This window comes from Zalophus californianus, chromosome 3, assembly GCF_009762305.2.
Source record: "Zalophus californianus isolate mZalCal1 chromosome 3, mZalCal1.pri.v2, whole genome shotgun sequence".
NCBI lineage: Eukaryota > Metazoa > Chordata > Mammalia > Carnivora > Otariidae > Zalophus > Zalophus californianus.
In genome coordinates this window covers 77349609-77371629 of record NC_045597.1, presented here as the reverse complement: position 1 = coordinate 77371629, position 22021 = coordinate 77349609, and the positions used below count along the sequence as shown (strand labels likewise).

General features: G+C 36.6%; 1 pseudogene; it reads left to right on the top strand.

Annotated features, from left to right (window-relative positions):
* Positions 1-1501: 1501 nt before the first annotated feature.
* LOC113920421 overlaps positions 1502-22021 on the top strand; it is a 53438-nt pseudogene continuing 32918 nt past the window's right edge.

The window sequence follows — 22021 nt, the reverse complement described above, 5'->3', positions numbered from 1 at the left end:
TGTTAAGCTGGCAGAGGTTGGTTCTTGAGGTTTAAGGAAAGAAACCATCTCTATAACGTAATTGTGCAAGGTGAAGCAAAAGTGCTGTGGAGAAGCTGCAGCAAGTTATCCAGAAGGTCGAGCTAAGATAATTCATGAGGGTGGTTACATTAACAGATTTTCAACGTAGATGAAACAGGCTTCTATTGGAAGAAAATGCCATCTAGGACTTTCATAGCTAGAGAGAAGTCAATGTCTGGCTTCAAAACATCAAAAGACAGGTTGACTGTCTTGTTAGGGGCTAATGCAGTTGGTGACTAAGGGAAGCCAATGCTCAACCCTTACTTAGGTCCTTAAGAATTATGCTCTATCTATTCAACAAAGCCTGGGTGACAGCATCTGCTTATAACATGGTTTACTAAATATTTTAAACCCACTGTTGGGACCTAGTGCTGAGAAAAAAAGGGTTCCTTTCAAAATATTGCTGCTCATTGACAATGCAACTGGTCACCCAAGAGCTCTGATGGAAATGAACAACAAGATGAATGTTGTTTTCATGCCTGTTGACACAACATTCATTCTGCAGCCCATGAATCAAGGAGTCATTTCAACTTTCAAGTCGTATTCTTTTTTTTTTTAATTTTTTTATTGTTATGTTAATCACCATATATTACATCATTAGTTTTTGGTGCAGTATTCCATGATTCATTGTTTGTTCATAACACCCAGTGCTCCATGCAGAACGTGCCCTCCTCAATACCCATCACCAGGCTAACCCATCCCCTTACCCCCTCCCCTCTAGAACCCTCAGTTTGTTTTTCAGAGTCCATCATCTCTCATGATTCGTCTCCTCCTCTGACATACTCCCCTTTTCTTCCTCTCCTGTTATCTTCTTCTTTTTCTTTTTTCTTAAAATATGTTGCATTATTTGTTTCAGAAGTACAGATCTGTGATTCAACAGTCTTGCACAATTCACAGCACTCACCGTAGCACATACCCTCCCCAATGTCTATCACCCAGCCACCCCATCCCTCCCACCCCCAACCACTCCAGTAACACTCAGTTTGTTTCCTGAGATTAAGAATTCCTCATATCAGTGAGGTCATGTGATACATGTCTTTCTCTGATTGACTTATTTCACTCAGCATAACACCCTCCAGTTCCATCCACGTCGTTGCAAATGGCAAGATCTCATTCCTTTTGATGGCTGCATAATATTCCATCGTGTATATATACCACATCTTCTTTATCCATTCATCTGTCGATGGGCATCTTGGCTCTCAAGTCTTATTCTTTAGAAATACATTTTTGAAAGGCTCTAGCTGCCATAGAAAATGATTCCTCTGATGGATCTGGGCAAAGTCAATAGAAAACCTTTTGGAAAGGATTCACCATTCTAGATGCCATTAATAACATTTGTGATTCATGGGAAGAGGTCAAAATATCCACATTCATAGGAGTTTGGAAGAAGTTGGTTCCCACACTCACGAAGGACTTGGAGGGGTTCAGGGCACCAGTAGAGATGGTCAGAGGTGGTGGAAACAGTAAGAGAACTGGAGTTAGAAGTGGGGTAAGTTGATGGGACCACATTGCTGCAATTGAACGGTTGAAGAGCTGCTTCTCTTGGATGAGCAAAAAAGTGGTTTCTTGAGATGGAATCTGTTCCTGGTGGAGATGCTGTGAAGATTGTTGAAACGATAATGAAGAATTTAAAATATTACATCAACTTAGTTGATAAATCAGTGGCAGGGTTAGAGGATGGACTCCAATTTTAAAAAAAGTTCTACTGTAAAATGCTATCAAAGAGCACTGCATAGTACATAAGAATCATTCATAAAAGGAAGAGTCACTGGATGCAACAAACTCCACTGTTGTCTTGTTTTAAAAAAATGCTGCAGCCACCCCAGCATTTAGCAGCCACCACCCTGGTCAGTCAGCAGCCATCAACATGGGGGCAAGACCTTCCACCAGCAAAAAAGATTACAAGTCACAGAAAGCTCCAATGATGGTTAGCATTTTTTAAAAATGAAGTGTTTTATATTTAAGGTATGCACATTATTTTTTTACTATTGTTTTTGATGTTATTACCACTTAATAGACTGCATAGTGATATAAAAATAACTTTTATATGCACTGGGAAATTTTAAAAAATGATCTGACACTTCATTGTGATATTTGCTTTATTGCAATGGTCTGGAACAAAACCCACAATATCTTTAAGGTATGCCTGCATATACATACAATGGAATATTACTGGGTCACAAAAATAAGTTAAATAATGATACATGCGACAATGTGGATGAATTTTTTAAACATTTTGCTAAGTGAAAGAAGCCAGTAGGAGAAGAACACATGTTATATGATTCCATTTATATGAAATTTCCAGAATAGGAACATACAGAGACAGAAAGTGGTTGCATAGGACTGGAGTGGGGAAGAAGGATTGGGACTGACGCTGAAGGCTATGAAGTTTGTTTTTTGGAGTGATGAAAATATTCGAAAGTTTGGTTGATGGTTGACAACCCTGTGAATATAAATTTTAAAAGCATTGAATTACACGCTTTAAATGGTAAATTATATGGTATGTGAATGTATTTCAATAAAGCTGTTACCAAAATATCAGGTGTAGATCTAAAAATCTTGTTACATTGAAAATGTATGTTTTCTTGAGTTTGACATTTTCTTTTTGCTTTCCTGGAGTATGATTATGATGTACCAAGATGTGACTCATACTCACTTTGTATTTATCATACGAAAACTGTTTGTAGGTCTTTTTTAAGCCATGATTGATTGTCCTCTGGTTTTATAAAATTCTCAGACACAATAACTTCAAATATTGCTTCTATTTCACTCCTTTGACATCTTTTGGACTTCCTCATTGTATTCTACATGTCATTTACTCTGTCTCAGGTATTTCTCTAGCTAGCTAGTTATCATCTATATCAATTATCAACCTATCTACCTTTCTCATCTGTCTAAACAGGTTTTCACAGTAAACTGAGTTCTTAATTTATTTTATTTTTCAAATTTAAAAGTAGAATTGGGATTCTACTTTTTAGAGTTTACAATTCCCAGAGATGATTTACATGTGCCTCTTCCAGGGACTGGAGTTCCAGCAATGTAGGATCCCTTATCAGACGTGACCATGTGAAGCAGGGGTGCAGCCTCTGTGAGGTCTACTTTACCCTCTTGCTCTTATTTGTAAGGTGCAACTCCCAGCATCTCCATTCAAAAGCCTTGAGTTTTCACCAATGTCCCCCATTATCATATTGGTGGACTCAGGCTTCTAATATCAGCCTTGCACCCCAGCCCTGAAAGTTGTCTAAAGCACTGTCAGTATTTCATCCATACATTTCTTTAATTGGGGGCAATCAGCAAATAACCCCAGAGAAACAGGGATCCCTTTTCTGAATTTCTGTCCTCTCTCAAATTTTGGCAGGTAGTTTTTCAATATATGCTTAGCTCTCTTGTGCCTTCAAACAGGTCCTCCCAACCCCCCACCCCCACTCTCAGCTCATCTGCTTTTCTCAACAGGCTAGGTATTCTGAATTTTATATGGTACCATTATGGAAAGCAGAAGCCCCTCCCAGCTTCACTTCTGCTAAAGGACAAGTTGTGCCTACAACCTCTAAATAAATCTTTGATATCTTTCTGGCATTTCTTTAATGTAGCTCTACTACTATGATAGGGTTTTCTACCTTTCTATTGCCTGACTAATTGAATGGTAAAAGGTAAATTTCTTTCTAAGTAATTTAAGAGAGTCTGAGTAGAACTAGTGAATGAAACTATACCCCTCATTGTATTCTGCAACCAACATTCCTCCTATGGTCATTCACACTTCATTTCCATTGTGCTTCTCAGGATACATGGTGTTACTATTTGCCTTGTTTGATACTTGGATGTGTTGCATTCCTGGGAGTTGCCCTGTACTGATTCAGAGTAAAAAGAAGTGACAAGAAAGCAGAGAGGGGGAATTATCTACCTCCAATACATCATCCACATACAATGTTAACTGCAGGATTTGGGGTTGATACAAGTCCTCTGTCTCTCCTAGGGGAATAGAGAGTGAGCAGATAAAAGTCTTTCCCTATTCATCTCCTTGCTGTTCTTCTTACTGTCTTTGTGGCCTAAGACAAGTCACAAAACTTTGATTTTTTGTTTGTTTGTTTAGTTTGAATAGACCTAAAAAAGTCATCATTCTCTTAAAAGATTAGAAAAGTACCAATTGATGTTCCCAGTGCTATTGAACATCTCTCCATCCTTTACCTGACTTCATGGGTGTTTCTATGGGAAAAGTCAATCCATCAGAGCCACCAAGCTAAAAGTACAATCTAAAAACCTGGGCTCCATTAATTATAAATTTGTTCTTCACTCTAATAAAAATAAATGTATAGGAGCAAAGTTTGTTGTAATGTAATTAAAGTATATAGTTGCACACTGGGGCAAATAAAATAATTTTTTAGCAATCTCTGTTATTGTGCAAGCATGTCTCACCCCTAAATGTCATTCAGTAATCAAATATAAATATCTATAGCCATGTAAACTCTTTCAGTCAAAACCGTGTAATTTAATAGATTTGTATAGTGGGAGATACATATGTGCCTAATCAACCTGGCTACTGTCTTTTTATTTTCAGTTGCCCTGTATGTAGCAAATACCAGGTATTATATTAGTAGTTCAATGAGTGCTTGCTGAATGAATAAGAGAATAGTTAAATCATTAAATTAATTAGTTAATCAGTCAAATCAATCTATTGCATTTTCTGGTTATTGATTCTTTTTCAGAAGTTAATTCAAATTAGGCCATGTGATTGTCACTTATATAAACAGATATGAGGCACAGGAAAATATTTCAAAATCTTTAGAAGTTCTAGTGACACATTATGAGAGAATTTATCACATTTCAAAGATCGAAAAGGACACTCTAATGAAAATAATGCTTTAGACCGCAATGAAATTGAATAAACCACACTATTCATTAATTTTTGTTAGGTGCTCCAATACAAGGTGAAACAGTAACATGCTACCTCCAGATTCTTTCATTTTCTTCATCTCTTGATGTGAACAACAGCAGGAATTACCAGACAATAAAACAGACATTAATAAATATCCATGAACTCTATATTTGAAAACATTACAAATAGGCCAAAACAATAAGATTAAACTCTATTACTTCCCAGCTTTTTTCTTGCAAAATATTCTATTATCACTTCTGACCAAGAATTCAATGTGGATGAGACTAAATGCATGAAGGATTATTCCTCAAAATACAAGTTCCAGGATAATTAAAACAGCAAAGAATCGTTTGTTTTTAATTTAGCATCCTTTGGGGGATAATTGGTCTATTTTAAGAACAAAGTTATTTAATGTAGCCAGGAGAAAAGGAAGCAAGGCAAGTGCCTCATTCTGTTGCAGGCAGAGTTAACTGTAGGACTGTGTTTAATTAAGTTTTATTTCCTTTCAGTTACATGGACAGAAATAATTTGCTTTTTTTTTTTTTAAAGATTTTATTTATTTATTTGACAGAGAGAGACACAGTGAGAGAGGGAACACAAGCAGGGGGAGTGGGAGAGGGAGAAGCAGGCTCCCCGCCGAGCAGGGAGCCCGATATGGGGCTCGATCCCAGGACCCTGGGATCACGACCTGAGCCGAAGGCAGCTGCTTAACCAACTGAGCCACCCAGGCGCCCCAGAAATGATTTGCTTTAAATCCTCAGTCATTTAGAGATTATCTGTGTTGACCAATTACACATCATCTATGCAACTGACCACTTCCCATTAGCTATCCCCCACCCTCAAGCTGTGCAAAGACTTAAAATTAAGCTCAAATTTGGGAAGGTGCTGAAACTCATTTGCTTTTAAGAAAAGTCCAGGAGAAATAAAGGATCAGTAAGAAACTTAACAGAAGTCAGAGTTTGGAAACCAGATTAAGTGAGAACCAGATCACCTCAAAACATGAGTAAAAAGGGTGCACTACTCAGCTCAATCTAATCAGATGGCTGCACTGGGCTTTCATCCCCACCCAGTTGAAGATTAGTTGACCATAGAGTTGAGGGTCCATTTCTGGGCTCTCTATTCTGTTCCATTGATCTATGTGTCTGTTTTTGTGCCAGGACCATACTGTCTTGATGATGACAGCTTTGTAATAGAGCTGGAAGTCCGGAATTGTGATGCCACCAGCTTTGCTTTTCTTTTCCAACATTTCTCTGGCTATTTGGGGTCTTTTCTGGTTCCATACAAATTTTTGGATTATTTGTTCCATTTCTTTGAAAAAAAGTGGATGGTATTTTGACAGGAATTGCATTGAATGTGTAGATTGCTCTAGGTAGCATTGACATCTTCACAATATTTCTTCTTCCAATCCATGAGCATGGAACATTTTTCCATTTCTTTGTGTCTTCCTCAATTTCTTTCATGAGTCTTTTATAGTTTTCTGAGTACAGATCCTTTGCCTCTTTGGTTAGATTTATTCCTAGGTATCTTATGGTTTTGGGTGTAATTGTAAATGGGATCAACTCCTTAATTTCTCTTTCTTCTGTCTTGTTGTTGGTGTATAGGAGTGCCACTGATTTCTGTGCATTGATTTTAGATCCTGCCACTTGACTGAATTCCTGTATGAGTTCTAGCAGTTTTGGGGTAGAGTCTTTGGGTTTTCCACATAAAGTATCATATCATCGGCAAAGAGTGAGAGTTTGACTTCTTTACCGATTTGGATGCCTTTGATTTATTTTTGTTGTCTGATTGCTGTGGCTAGGACTTCTAATACTATGTTGAATAACAGTGGTGATAGGGGACATCCCTGCCGTGTTCCTGACCTTAGGGGAAAGTTCTCAGTTTTTTCCCCATTGAGAATGATATTCGCTGTGGATTTTTCATAGATGGCTTTTATGATCTTGAGGTATGTACCCTCTATCCCTATACTCTGAAGAGTTTTGATCAAGAAAGGATGCTCTAATTTGCCAAATGCTTTTTCTGCATCTCTTGAGAGGATGATATGGTTCTTGTTCTTTCTTTTATTAATGTATTGTATCACATTGATTGATTTGTGGATGTTGAACCAAACTTGCAGGCCAGGGATAAAGCCCACTTGGTCATGGTGAATAATCCTTTGAAAGTACTGTTGGATCCTATTGGCTAGTATTTTGGTGAGAATTTTCGCATCCATGTTCATCAAGGATATTGGTCTGTAATTCTCCTTTTTGATGGGGTCTTTGTCCGATTTGGGGATCAAGGTAATGGTGGCCTCATAAAATGAGTTTGGAAGTTTTCCTTCCATTTCTATTTTTTGGAACAGTTTCAGAAGAATAGGTATTAATTCTTCTTTAAATGTTTGGTAGAATTCCCCTGGAAAGCCATCTGGCCCTGGGCTTTTGTTTGTTGGGAGATTTTTGATGACTGCTTCAATTTCCTCAGTGGTTATAGGTCTGTTCAGGTTTTCTATTTCTTCCTGGTTCAGTTTTGGTAGTTGATACATCTTTAGGAATGCATCCATTTCTTCCAGGTTATCTAATTTGCTGGCATATAGTTACTCATAATATGTTCTTATCATTGTTTGTATTTCTTTCGTGTTGGTTGTGATCTCTCCTCTTTCATTCATGATTTTGTTGATTTGGGTCATTTCTCTTTTCTTTTTGATGAGTCTGGCCAGGGCTTTATCAATCTTGTTAATTCCTTCAAAGAACCAGTTCCTAGTTTCGTTGATCTGTTCTACTGGTCTTTTGGTTTCTATTTCATTGATTTCTGCTCTGATTTTTATTATTTCTCTTCTCCTGCTGGGTTTATGATTTATTTGCTGTTCTTTCTCCAGCTCCTTTAAGTGTAGGGTTAGGTTATGTATTTGAGACCTTTCTTGTTTCTTGAGGAAGGCTTGTATTCTATATACTTTCCTCTTAGGACCACCTTTGCTGTATCCCAAAGATTTTGAACAGTTGTGTTTTCATTTTCATTGGTTTCCATGAATTTTTTAAATTCTTCTTTAATTTCCTGGTTGACCCATTCATTCTTTAGTAGGATGCTCTTTAGCCTCCATGTATTTGAGTTCTTTTTGACTTTCCTCTTGTGATTGAGTTCTAGCTTCAAAGCATTGTCACCTGAAAATATGCAGGGAATGATCTCAATCTTTTGGTACCAGTTGAGACCTGATTTGTGACCTAGGATGTGATCAGTTCTGGAGAATGTTCCGTGGGCACTAGAGAAGAATGTGTATTCTGTTGTTTTGGGATGGAATGTTCTGAATATATCTGTGAGGTCCATTTGGTCCAGTGTGTCATTTAAAGTCTTTATTTCCTTGTTGATCTCTTGCTTAGATGATCTGTCCATTTCAGCATCGAGCAGTTTCTTACAAGGATAGGCTTCTAGTCTCCAAGGAAAAATAGAGAGTAGGTCAGTGCTGAAAGGAAAAATCCAAATAAGAAGATACTTGCCCATAAGACATCAAGACTCATAAACTATGGTGGAAACCAGAAAAGATGTCCCACAGACTGGAAAAAGATATTTGCAAAACAGAGAACCAACACAGAAATATTATACAGGACACATATATTTAAGCCTCATACAAATAAGGGCAAGAAAATATAACCCAAATTATACATATTTTCAAAGGATACAACTGGTAATCCACAGAACATGAAAACTAAGTTGTCAATAAATATATGAAAAGATGTTCAACCCCTGTGATGATCAAAGGCTACTACTACTTTATAATCATCTGATTGATAAAGCCAGTTTGAGAATACCAAATGTTGACAAGAATGTTTTTGGAAATGGGAATTGCCATATAATTCTAGTGAGTATATAAATTGGGACATCTAATTTGGGAAGATATTTAGTAATATCCATAAAGTTAAAGATGTGACTATCCAATAATGCAACAATTGTAGTTCTCGAAACAACTACACTTATTGAAATAGAGAAAGTATTAGGATGTTCACTACAGAATTGGCTGTAAGAGCAGGAGGAAAAGGAACAATCCAATTGTCCCTCAGTAGGGAACTGACAAGTCAATGTGGCTTTCCTGCAGGGGAGACCAGTGAAGCTGTTGAAATAACAGGTCCAAATTAACTTGAAGTAAAAAAACTTGAAAAGCATACATATAAAACTATTAATATACATTTTAAAAGCAATTTCTGTTTTAAAAGAATACACATAGACTACATAAATTTTATACACATTATAGCGTATGGTTACTATCACCCCTGGAGTACTGTGACTTGGTGACCTACACAGCATCCTCTTCATTTTATTGGTTACTAAGAAATGGAAGGAAAGGGAGCTGATGGGAATGTGGTGTTAAATTGCACATGTAAAGCTTTATTTTCCTAACTTGAAACAAAAGAATTAAAACATATGTAGACAGATGTTAAACCAGATTTGTCAAGTCCAGTTGTTACATAAGTCTCTGTCTGATATATAATGTTGTTTTCATTTGAAATGTTACATAATTGATTATAATTTTAATTATTTAATGAGAGAAAAATTACTACAGAGTTTTAATTCCTCAATAAAAACCTTTGTGGCAGAAAAGTTAGTAATAGTTCATATAATTAAAGGTGGCTTTTTGTATAAGGAAGGACTTCTTAACAGTGTCATTTCTAAATAGTCATTATTTACATAGGGCATAAGTTTGTCAAAGATTATGGCTGTCTATTAATTACTTAGCATTCTAATAAATATTTTAATGCAGAATATTCTAATTCTAAATGTTAATATGAAAAAATAATATTTATGAAGTACCTAGCAAGTACCACACATGATTTCAGAGTACCATATTTAATTTTAATAACACTTTTATAAATTACATCTTACTTCCCTTTAATTTACAGATAGAGAAATATTTACACCTGCCTTTGTTCCTATACAAGGGGGGAGTTTGAATCCAGGTTTCTATCACTTGAAGTTCTTATACTTTCCACAGCAAAGTAGTCCCCCATGTTATGACATAGATGGAAACACAATAGAATAAGAATTTAGATAGGTGGAGTGTGTTCAGTAGTTGTCTTCCCATAAGATACACATGCACCCAGAACCTCAGAATGTGACCTAATTTGGAAGCAGTATCTTTGCCAATGGAATTAGTTAAGATTAAGTTATAATGGATTAGACTGAGTCCTAAATCCAATGACTGGTATCCTCTTAAGAGAAGACACAGAGACACAAACACACAGGGAAGAATGCCAGGTGAAGACAGAGGCAGAGAGCAGGATGATGCAGCTACAAGCCAAAGAATGTCAAGGATTGCCAGGAGCCACCAGAGGCTGGGTAGGGGCAAGGAAGGACCCATCCCTAGAGCCGTCAGAGGGAGCACCGCCCTGCCGATGCCTTATCTAGACTCCAGAACTGAGAGAAAATAAAATTCCCGTTGTTTAAGAAGCTCAGCTTGTGGTACTTGGTCACAGGAGCCCTAGGACACTGATACAGGGGTAAATCTAAGACACTGAATGTGTTGAAATCATATTTAATTTTCATAATATTTCTTTCTGTGACTTCCATCGTCCTTTCATTCAACTGATAGATGAACATAGTTACCTATCTTTGTTCATGTACAAGGGGATGATTTGGATTAAGTCTCTAGAAATCAAAAGTTCTTGCACTTTCTACTGCAAAATAGTCATCCATGTTATGACATAGGTGGAAACACAATAGAATAAAGAATTAGATAAACAATTAAGACAGTCATCCTAATGATTCTTTTTTTAATTTTATTTTATTATGTTATGTTAATCACCATACATTACATCATTAGTTTTTGATGTAGTGTTCCATGATTCATTTTTTTGCATATAACACCCAGTGCTCCACGCAGAACATGCCCTCTTTAATACCCATCACCAGGCTAACCCATCCCCCTACCCCCCCTCCCCTCTAGAACCCTCAGTTTGTTTTTCAGAGTCCATAGTCTCTCATGGTTCGTCTCCCCCTATGATTCCTCCCCTTCATTTTTCCCTTCCTATTATCTTTTTTTTTTCAAAGAAATGGAACAAATAATCCTAAAATTTGTATGGAACCAGAAAAGACCCAGAATAGCCAGAGGAATGTTGAAAAAGAAAAGCAAAGTTGGTGGCATCACAATTCCGGACTTCAAGTTCTATTACAAAGCTGTCATCATCAAGACAGTATGGTACTGGCACAAAAACAGACACATAGATCAATGGAACAGAATCGAGAGCCCAGAAATGGACCCTCAACTCTATGGTCAACTAATCTTCGACAAAGCAGGAAAGAATGTCCAGTGGAAAAAAGACAGTCTCTTCAACAAATGGTGTTGGGAAAATTGGACAGCCACATGCAGAACAATAAAACTGGGCCTTTCCCTTATACCATCCTAATGATTCTTAATGGGTAATAAAGCTGACAACTATTAGTGAAATTCATGAAAGAAATGTTTTATTTAAGCAGTTAATGTCTATGTTTTGCAAAACTTAAGTGACAAGAATTTATTAAAGTCATACTTAGTGCCACCACTATGAAACAAAATCAATCTCATGTGATTTAATTTTTGGCATATAACATATAAGTAAGTTTCTCTTTCTAAGATGCTCCTGTTTTATTTGTAGAAAACTTTGTGGATCATTCAAAATGGAATGAATGTTTTGCTTTCAGAAACATGAAGATTATGGACTGGTATTTGGCAAATAGCTTGCTTTCTCTTAAAATATAGACAGCTGCTATATTTTAAGTCTGTTCAGATTTCAAACTTGGCTTCTTCTTGTAGAGACCAGTGATGTCTTGCTATTAGCAAGAGCCACACAGAGTTCATTATGAGTTCAGGAAGGCCTGAGTTTCTCTGTTACACATTTAGATTGAATTGGCACTAATTGGTCAATAGTCCTTGACAATAATGAGTTGAAACTAGCTTTCCTAGGGAATTATACAGATGCAATATCATTGACTGTGAAAATTCATTAGAGGTGTGATCAGATTGTAATGCTTTTCACTGATAATGTCTCAATGGCACTTCATTAAGGGGTAGAGAAAAGCCAAACTACTAAAGATTGTTATCAAAAAGTAAGCACAATAGCATATTTGTTAAGAACTTTGGAGTAAGCTATACATGGTACAAATACCAATACTTTCCCTTATAATCTGTAAGACCTGGAGGGCAATAATATCCTGTGTAAGCCTCAGTTTCCCCATCTGTGTAACTGGGTTAGTAAAAGTACCTACCTATGACTTGTCAACAACAGGGAAGGGGGAATGGTTGGCCCCAGAAGGTGTACTTTATTTTTGCTGCTGAGATAGTTTAGAAGTGCCAATGTATGTGATAATAAAAAGCAGAATGACTTTTGTCATTGTTTTCAAATTTCTATGGCCATGCACCGACCTCTTATATTGCCCCCACCACTCAACCTTAAGCAGGCAACTAGTATTCACTTCAAATTGTTACTATGAGGATGAAATAGGTAGTCCAGGTGACATTTTCCGAGTCCCTGTCTGTAGTACAGGTAGAATTTTATTCATCAAGATTCCAGGGTTCCTGGGAAAAGCAAGACCAGGTAGTCATGATTGTTTTCTGAGGAGATGCAAGTAACTGGACAAAGCTTCCCAGGTCTGCATGTGGCCATGAGGGCCATGTACGGGGAGCATCGACTTTGGAATTCAGTGAAACAAGGGGGGAGTACAGTCAGCAAACTGGTGAAGACTGGTATGGCATTCCATAGCATCTGCAAATCTCAAATGTTACACAAAATATTTGGTTCTTGTGGGATTTTGTCATAGAAATCAATAAAGGGATGTAATATCATGAGTATGATGACAGCAGGACCAAGATGGAGGGCAAGGATGCAGAGCAAAGGAACCATGAGAAACTAAGGGTAGATAATTGGTTTAAATATTACAAATACCAAGATACCTCCTGATAAAGATCACATAATATAAAAAGTATATAATTTCATAATAGCACAAACATAAAACCTACATAATAGCAAAAAATAAAAATGTAGAGGGAAGAGCATGGATGTTGTCATGTTACTTTCCTTTTTTTTTACATGGGGAATTGCAAGCCATATATTGATAATTTATGTATATACATACATATGTCGATATAGATGTAGAGATATGCGTATGCAAGCATATATCTGAAAGTCACAAAGAGCTGCTAGAATAAAAACCAAGATGGTTAACTTTTAAATCAGTGGGGAGAAATGAGAAAGGAGATGTATAATATGAACATACTGCAGGAAGCATGAGAAACAAAGTATGAAACAAGAAAAGTTTAACTATTAAGTTGTGACTCTAAAGTAATTTGTAAGACAAGACACAATTTGAGAATCATGGTCCTGTGGGGAAGAAGCATCTAAATACTGTTTACCACTCCATTTCTAGCTCATGGAACAGAGATTACCTAAGCTGGTGCTCAGTGATTCCTGGATTGGATATAAATAAAAAGCCAAATTCTAACAACATTCCATAGAATTTTTTTATTGCATGAATTTTAAGATGTGATTTACTGGTGTTTTATGAAGTTTAGGGCATTTATTGAGTGCTAAGCTTGGCCTGGAATTTTCCTTCCTTGTATTATTATTTTCAGCATTTGGTAGCAAGGTTATAGCAGTCTCATAAGATGATAGAGTTGCCTCCTTTTCTATTCTCTGGAAAAGTTTGTATAAGAATGCAATTATTAACAGACCTATAAATACAGAGAACAAACTGATGGTTGCCAGAAGGAAAGGAGGTAATAGGATGGGCAAAATGGGTGAAGGGAAGAGGGAGGTACAGTCTTCTAGTTATGGAATGAATAAGTCATGGGCTGAAAGACACAGCATAGGGGTATAGTCAATGGTATTGTAATAGCAATGTATGGGGACAGACGGGGTAGCTACACTTGTGGTGAGCACAACAAAGTGTATAGACTTATCAAATCAGTATGTTGTATGCCTGAAACTAACGTGACAGTCTATGCCAACTATATTTCAATTAAAATTGAATTAAAAAATGCAATTATTTGTTCCATGAAAGTTTAATAGAATTCTGTACTAAAACGATGGGGCTTTGTATTATCTGTGAGAGTAGATTTTTAACTACTTAGTTTATTTAATGGATATAGGTCTTTCTCTAAGACCTATATTTTTACTTTCTACTGTTTTTTAAATAAGTTTATTAGTTACATTTTTCTAGGAAATTTGCCCATTTCATCTAACTTAACTATTAACTTATTCACAGTAGTCTCTTAACAGTTTTAATCTCCATTACAACAGTAATTATGCCTTCTTTTTCATTTTCAGTATTATTTATTTAAGCTTTTTCCTCTTCTTGAGCAATCACGCCAAAGTTTGTGCATCTTTTCTTCCCCCAAAAGAACCAACTTCTGACTTTACTATTTCTTTGGAGTTAATTATTTGAGTCCTATTGTATTAATTTCTGTTTTTGCTTTAATTATTTTATTTCTTCTACTTTATTTTTTAACTTTTTAAATTGTGTGCTTACCTCATTAATTGTTATTTCCTCTTTTCTGATATAAGTATATAAAACTATAAATTTCCCTTGAAATACTCTACAGAAATATCCAAGATATCCTTTGTAAGGCATTGCGTGAGGTGTGTGAAAGATATTTCAACATAACAGATTCTCCAATTTCAATTTTTTTTTAAGATTCCAAGATTCTGTTCCCTGCTTTCTGACTTAATTGTGCTGTCATCAGAGAACATGGTTAAAATGATACCACTCATGAGAAATGTTTAGACTTACTTTTTGGACACAGTAGAGTTCAGTGGTCAATTTTCATAAATGTTTAATGCATATGTGAAAAAAATGCATATTTCCTAACTATTAGGTAATGGTTTCTATATAGTTTCAGGAGATCGGGCATTTTAGTTTGGCTGTTCAAATTTTTTGGTCTGTTGATAAATTAATTAGTTAATAAGACATTAATTAAAGACGTGTTAAAATCTCCTGCTGTGACTGTGTATTTATAGATTTCTCCTTTCTACTCTGTCAATTTCTGCTTTGTGCATTTGAAACAATATTCTCAGGTTACAAGCTGGAATTATGATAACTTCTCTTGAATTATACATTTTAAGATCATTATTTAATGACCTTAATTCCTAATACTACTTTTTGCTTTGCAGTCAATTTCATACATTTCTTTTTTAAAAAATACTAAATTGTACAATTAAATGGTTTTTACTCTTTTAAAAAGCATTTTTGTAAAAATATATTTTTTAAGTTAGAAAAAACTTTTGAGAAAAGGAGAAATTATACCCTAATATCTGGTGTCTCAGTCAGCTTCAGCTGCTATAACAAAATACCATAGACTGCATGGCTTATCAACAATAGAAATTTATTTCTCCAGTTCTGGAGCCTGGAGGTCCAATATCATGGTGCCAGCATGGTTGGGTTCATGTAAGGGCTCTCTTGCGGTTTGAAGATGGATGATTTGTGTCTTCACGTGGTAGAAAGAAGTGAGTTCCCTGATGTCCCTTTTGTGAGAGCACTAATCCTATCTGTGAGGGCTCTACCTTCATGATCTAATTACCTCCTAAAGGTACTTCCTAATGCATTACACTGGGGGTTAAGATTTCAACATACAAATTCAGGGGAGACACAAACATTCAGTCCACTGTACCCAGAAATTAAAGTTTAACATATATCCTTCCAGATATTTTTCTATTTGTATAGATTGATATTAAATATGTATATGTATATATACTATATTCATTTATAAAATGCATATATGTTATATAGAACTTTCATACATTTTATATATAATTTTCCTATATATGTACCTTATGGTACTATACATACATATATATTTTAGCCACTATGAGATCATACTTATACAAAAAGTTTGCACCTGCCTTTTTTCTCATTGACCATCTCTATCTTTCCAGGTTTGCTTCTGTGATTTTCTGGTTCAAAAGCAGTAACTAATCTAGGCTCACACATTGTATACCGCATGTACCTTAGAAGAGAGACTGAATAAAGTGAATAGTATAGTAAATTCTCATGCATCTGTCACTCTACTTCAGAAAAGTATATTTAAAGAAGATTTTAAAATAAGTTCCAGAGTAAGAGGAAAAACAACTTGCAAAACAATATTTGGGTTCCCAAACTTATTAGATGTTTGTGAAGAAAACTTTTTTTAAATTCAGAAAAGTTCACAGAAGCCAGGATCTATCAGGAGCTGAATAAAGCTTCCCACATTGTCTAGTCACATCTAAGTTTGGAGCCACGGAGAAGATTGGTTCTACAAGCTCCTATTACTCACCTGGGTTTATTTGCCATTCCCCTGCAACGTTTCTGAAATCCCCTACCAGCCCGAGTGTACTGTCCAATGTCACTTCAAACTCATGTTCTTGCACAATACCTTGTATTTGAGATAAAACACTGTCTTTACATTCTCCTGTACTTGGAGGTTGCAAACAAAATTACTATTCAGAACTTTTAATTTACTTTTTAAGGTGTTATGAGGTCAGAAGTTGTTTCTACACTACTGAGATGTGCCAAAGACACTGGCCCCCAAAATCCCTCGTTTTGGGAGATGAGAAGTAAAAACCTCAGAAGGAATGGACTGAAGGAAAACCTCTTCTTAGCCAAATTCCTCCTGAAAACCACTTAACTCGTTGAAGAAAATGATATTTTAATCTACCCCTGAATCCCAGCACTTTTCTTTCCAGTTTATGCCCACAACTCTCTGACTCCATCCCATCTGCTGTTACCCTTTTCTGAAACACTACCAACACCTTCTTCAGAGTCCCCATTCGGCAGGATTAGTCTCCCCTGGTCCTCCTTCCTTGCTTTACTGAAACCTGTTTTTAGAAAGACCAGAAAAAGCTACTTTTTCCTTCACTAAGCCTGAATCTGGAACAAACAGGCAAGGCCTACAAACTTATATTCTTCATGGATACATTCAAATAGGTATTTAACTGGCTTCCTGCAGGTATTTCTCTGAAAGCAATTCAAGAAATCTTAATAAACAGAAAAGTAGAATGTGCTCATTTACTGAAAATCTCGTTTGTTAAGAGGACAGTCCTATCCAAATTGACCTACAATTTAAGTATAATAGATATCAAAATCCCAGCAAGTTCTTTGTAGAGATTGACAAAGCTGGCCCTAAAATTTTTTTGGCAGTGCAGAAGATCAAAAATATCTAAAACACTTTTTAAAAAAGTAACAATATCCGATACCATATGCCACCTGATTTCCAAACTTACTACAAAACTGTAATAACCAAGAGAGATGTGGTATGTATATACAATGGGGTATTAGCCATAAAAAAGAAAAAATCTTGCCATTTGCAATGACTTGAGTGGAGCTAGAGAATATTTTGTTAAGAGAAATAAGTAAAGAAAGACAAATACCATATGATTTCACTCATATGTGGAATTTAAGAAACAAAACAAACAAGCGTGGGGGGAAAAAAGAGAGAGAGACAAACCAAGAAACAGACTCTTAACTATAGAGAACATACTGATGGTTACCAGAGGGGAAGTCGGTGTGGGGAAGGGGGGATTAAGGAGGGCACTTGTGATGAGCACCAGGCATTGTATGGAAGTGTTGAATCGCTATATCATACACCTGAAACTAATCTAACACCATATGGTAACTATCCTGAAGTTAAAATTAAAAAACAATTTTTAAGTAAAAAGTGCTGGGAAAAAAAAGTGCAGAATTAGCGTAAGGATAAATTTGTACATTAAATGAAAAGAGAACTGCTAGCCCATAAATAGACCCCCACATAGTCAAAAAAGGAAGAAAGACAGATTCTAATTCCATGATTTGATTCTGTAGAACCAGCCATACTTGAAACCAGTCTTGGACTTCCCAGTTGTGTGAACTAATTAATTCCCTTTTCACATAAACTATCTCAATTCTAGGTTCTGTCCCTAGCAAACAAAAAAGACATATATTCCTGGACATTAAAAAGACTATGCTGGGACACCAAATCTACATCATTTTCTAGACTTTACTGCTGACAATTTCACTGTGTCCCCAATATGCTCTGTTCCTTGATGTCTGTGTGCCTTTCACAGATATGCTGGTCCCTCCACCTAGACTTTTCTTTCCTGGAGTATCACTCCCATAATCACTCCCAAATGCTACCACTTTTTTAACATCATATGAGATTCCATCTGCATCATGGAACACTGATTGCATGGAATCATGGATTTCTCTAACTGGATGTTTTTGTTTATTTCCCTCTATCTTTTGTGTGTTGTGAAGGGATTATAGAAACTAGAAAGAAAATTCAGGAAACTAACAAAAAAGAAAGAAAAAAAAAGAAAAATCTAGGGAGATTCTCCACATTCCTTTTCAGAATGATGTTTTGAAGGAAAGGGGTATTGAAACCTCTTCTGAAGTTGTTCAAGCCTGCTCACTAGTATAATGAGGGAGGTAAAGACTCCCAGTAGAAGAAAGTAGAGCTAAGATTCAAACTCACTCATAACTGACAATAAATCCCATTTTTTTCCTCCACGGCACTTTCTCTTTTCTTAAAGAATTATTTTACATTTTTCCTTATTCTTTTAAAGGGCCATTATTTAAATCCATAGGTTGTAACTGCCCTGCTAGCTCTGTGAAGTATCCCTCATTTTGTGTTAAGATACAGAAGCAGGGAACAGCAGCTGATGCTCTGTGAACTTCTGGATAGAATATCACTGTCGACAATACCACAGGTCAGTCACGGCTTAATCTCAGCCATCACTCATACCTATTTGGAGGACTGACAGAATCTAGCTTAATCTCCCATTCCTACATCCCCCAGCCCCACATGTTCTTTAATTCTAATGTTCTCATTCTAATGTTCTTGGAATAAGCTTTCTCACAGGGTGCCTTCCCATAAGTGGAGAGGTAATTATTATGAGGTTAATGGCATTGCTGTTGAACACATCATTCTGCCAAGAAAGACCTTGTGAAGGCAGCTGACAATTGTTGCAGCAGATTTAGATGTTCCTCTGGCAAAGCCTCTGTTTATCTTGATCTGGGGCATGAAGTTGTGTGAGCATTCAATGGTAACTTTAATTAGATTTATTCACCTCCAGGTTCAATTCCAACAAATAAAATACAACTCAGATCTCCTAATTACTACCAAAATTGTGTGCTAAAGAGGAGGCACAGAATGAAGATAAAGGAAGAAGAAATTAGAAGAAGAAATCAGAACTGGGGAGACTTAAGAGGTGAAGCAGCTCATGACCTCCAGGTTTGCTAATGTGTTTAGTTTTTCTCAGATTTTTCTCAAAACCCACATATCCTATTCAAAGTTGCAATTGGGAGCCTATGAAGTATGACTTCAAGAGGGCCTGCTTATCAGCAACTGAAAAGCCAATAAGATGCTTCGTGTTCTCCTTCTGTGTTCAACAATGCACTAAAACCCATGAGCCAGATAGACATTCTCTATTCATGTCACCCAAACCTGCCATGAGATGATTTTGTAGAAGGAAGGAGAGTGCCAGCACAGGAATGCTGAGCTGCCAACACAGGAGGGAAGGGCTGTAATGGAGTGAGAGTTCATACAGACTTGGCCTACTAGGGTTAGTTTAGTTAGCCAAGGAGCAGCCTTGCCAGGACCTGACCATTCTCTCCTCTAAGCCTTCCAACGGTTAGCTGCTTGTCTCTCCTCACCCTGCCTTTGCTCTTCCTATCATTGTATACATGTATACATCCTGTCTTAATTGCCTATGTATCATTTGACGAGATGTGGCTATGTCAACTGTGGGGATTCACTACCCATGAATCTCCACAGTTCCAAGGATATGAGATGTTATTTGACCATTTGGTAGTACGCTTGTGGCCTTCTTCATGGAAGTGGGCAGCATGCACCCAGAGATGTGTCCCAATAAGAAAACTTACTACTCTACTCAAAAAGGTCACAAAAGTGCTAATACCATTGATTTAAAATTGTTGTTTCATTTGGACATATATTCCCATCCTTGCTCATTCTCTTATTCTTACAGTTTTCTGTGGTTACAGTTAACACAGCAATAATTCATTCCCTACTATCCTAAGAGTTCAATAATCTCATGAAATTTAGAAGGAATATTTTAGACAGCTCTGGGCTGTTGATCAGTTGATTCTTGGTTTGCACATGAGAACTATGCATAACCCAAGATGATTCAAATCTCAGGCTCATTTAATCTGATTGGGCCCTGTGTATAAGAGAACTCTAATTTTTAGGGGCACCTGGGTGATTCAGTCAGTTGAGTGGCTGCCTTCGGCTCAGGTTGTGGTCCCAGGATCCTGGGATCGAGTCCCACGTCAGGCTCCTCGCGTGGCGGGGAGCCTGCTTCATCCTCTCCCTCTGCCTGCCTCTCTGCCTACTTGTGCTCTCTCTCTATCTTTCTGTCAAATAAATAAATAAAAACTTTAACAAAAAAAAGAGAACTCTAATTTTTACATCGATAAAACCATTTTTAAGTTCCTGCCATCGACATGGCATCATTGTGGTTTTTCCTTTCTTTTTCTATTTATTTTTATTTTCTATTTTATTTTATTTCATTTTATTTTATCTTATTTCATTTTATTTTATTTAATAACCTGTTCTTCCCCTGAAAGGATCTACTTTGAAAACCTTGCTTTTCCAGGATTACATATATTGACTTTATCTGTTAACATTGTTAAAAACTCAGGGCTATCCCATCATTCTTATCATAATTATTAAAAACATCTAAGATATTTCATTTCCTAGGTAATGAGAACAATTCTATGTAATTAGCTCTCATCTTTAAGATATTTGGCTCATTTCATTATTTTGGAATGTATTTTGAAATCTGTATTTGGTTATTTTGTGTGGCTACTAATGTTTACTGTGGAGCTCCATTTCAATCTCATTATAAATATGATCACCAGCACTGTTTTGAGAATGTTTTCTAGAATTATTTACACTACTCAGTGTAATGTGTTAGGGGAGGTCTCCAAGCAGGACCCCCAGATAAATGGCCTCAGAGCCACTTAGGATGTTGTTTAAGATGCAGTTCCGGGGCCCTGCCCCACACCTGAGGAATCAGAAATTCGAGGGTAGAACTCAGCAATCCATGTTTTAGCAAGCCTCCTAACTCTAAAATTTGAGAGCCACTATTTCAAAATATTTGTCTTTTATCATTCACCATGTGCCACATATTAGGTGCTCACAACACTTGTTGACCCAATGAACAAATAAATAAATAATGAAACATTAGTGCAGAATATGATAGAGCATACGAAGCAATTATAGATTTTTATAGAAACCTCTGGAGGCATCAACCAATTAAAAATCCATAAGGCATTTATTTTGGAGGAAAACACCCAGCTATGCACTGTGGGAAAAATAAAACATGTCCCCTACCATGAAGGAACCTGAATGTATTCAAGCAGTGGACACATTTTAAAAGATGAGTAAACAAATGAGGAAGGTTGTGACAATACTCAAATTAGTGGTAAAAATGATAGGTGTTGTTTCTTTGCCCGCTTGACCTGCTTTTTTTTAAGTTTAAGTTTGAGAAAACGATCTGTTGCATAGTTTACAGTAGGAAAGTTCAAGGTGTAGAAAGCAAGTATGGCTACATAGAAGGAAAGGTCTATAGGCATAAGGAATAATTACATATAAGAAGAAATTCTACATGAAGGGAGGAGAATGTATAAAGTTGTAACGAAAAGCAAATCCGGGCTGAGACTATGAAAACATAAACATACCAGTCCAGTTAGATTGGAAGGTTTGCATAAGGGAAGAATTATAAAGTGCCACATTATGTGGAGACATCATTAGCAAGAACCTTGAATTAATGGTTAAGGAGTTTGTACGTGACCCTTCATGTACAAGGAAGTGTGAACAATTTGGAAAATGAAAACAGCCACCCTCTCTCTATACCTTCACGTGGCAAAAGAGGGTGAGAGAGCTCTCCGGGCTTCCTTTTATAAGCACACTAATCTCAACCATGAGGGCTCCACCCTCATGACCTAATCACCTCACAGAGGCCCTGCCTCTTAACACCGAGACATTGGGGGTTAAGATTTCAATTTATGCTTTTTGGGGGGCGGGGGCACAAACGTTCAGTCCACAACTTTCTGAGATGGTGAAGGAAGCTCAAACTGTTTTGTAAATATCCATAAAGATTTGTGGAAGTTACTGATGACACG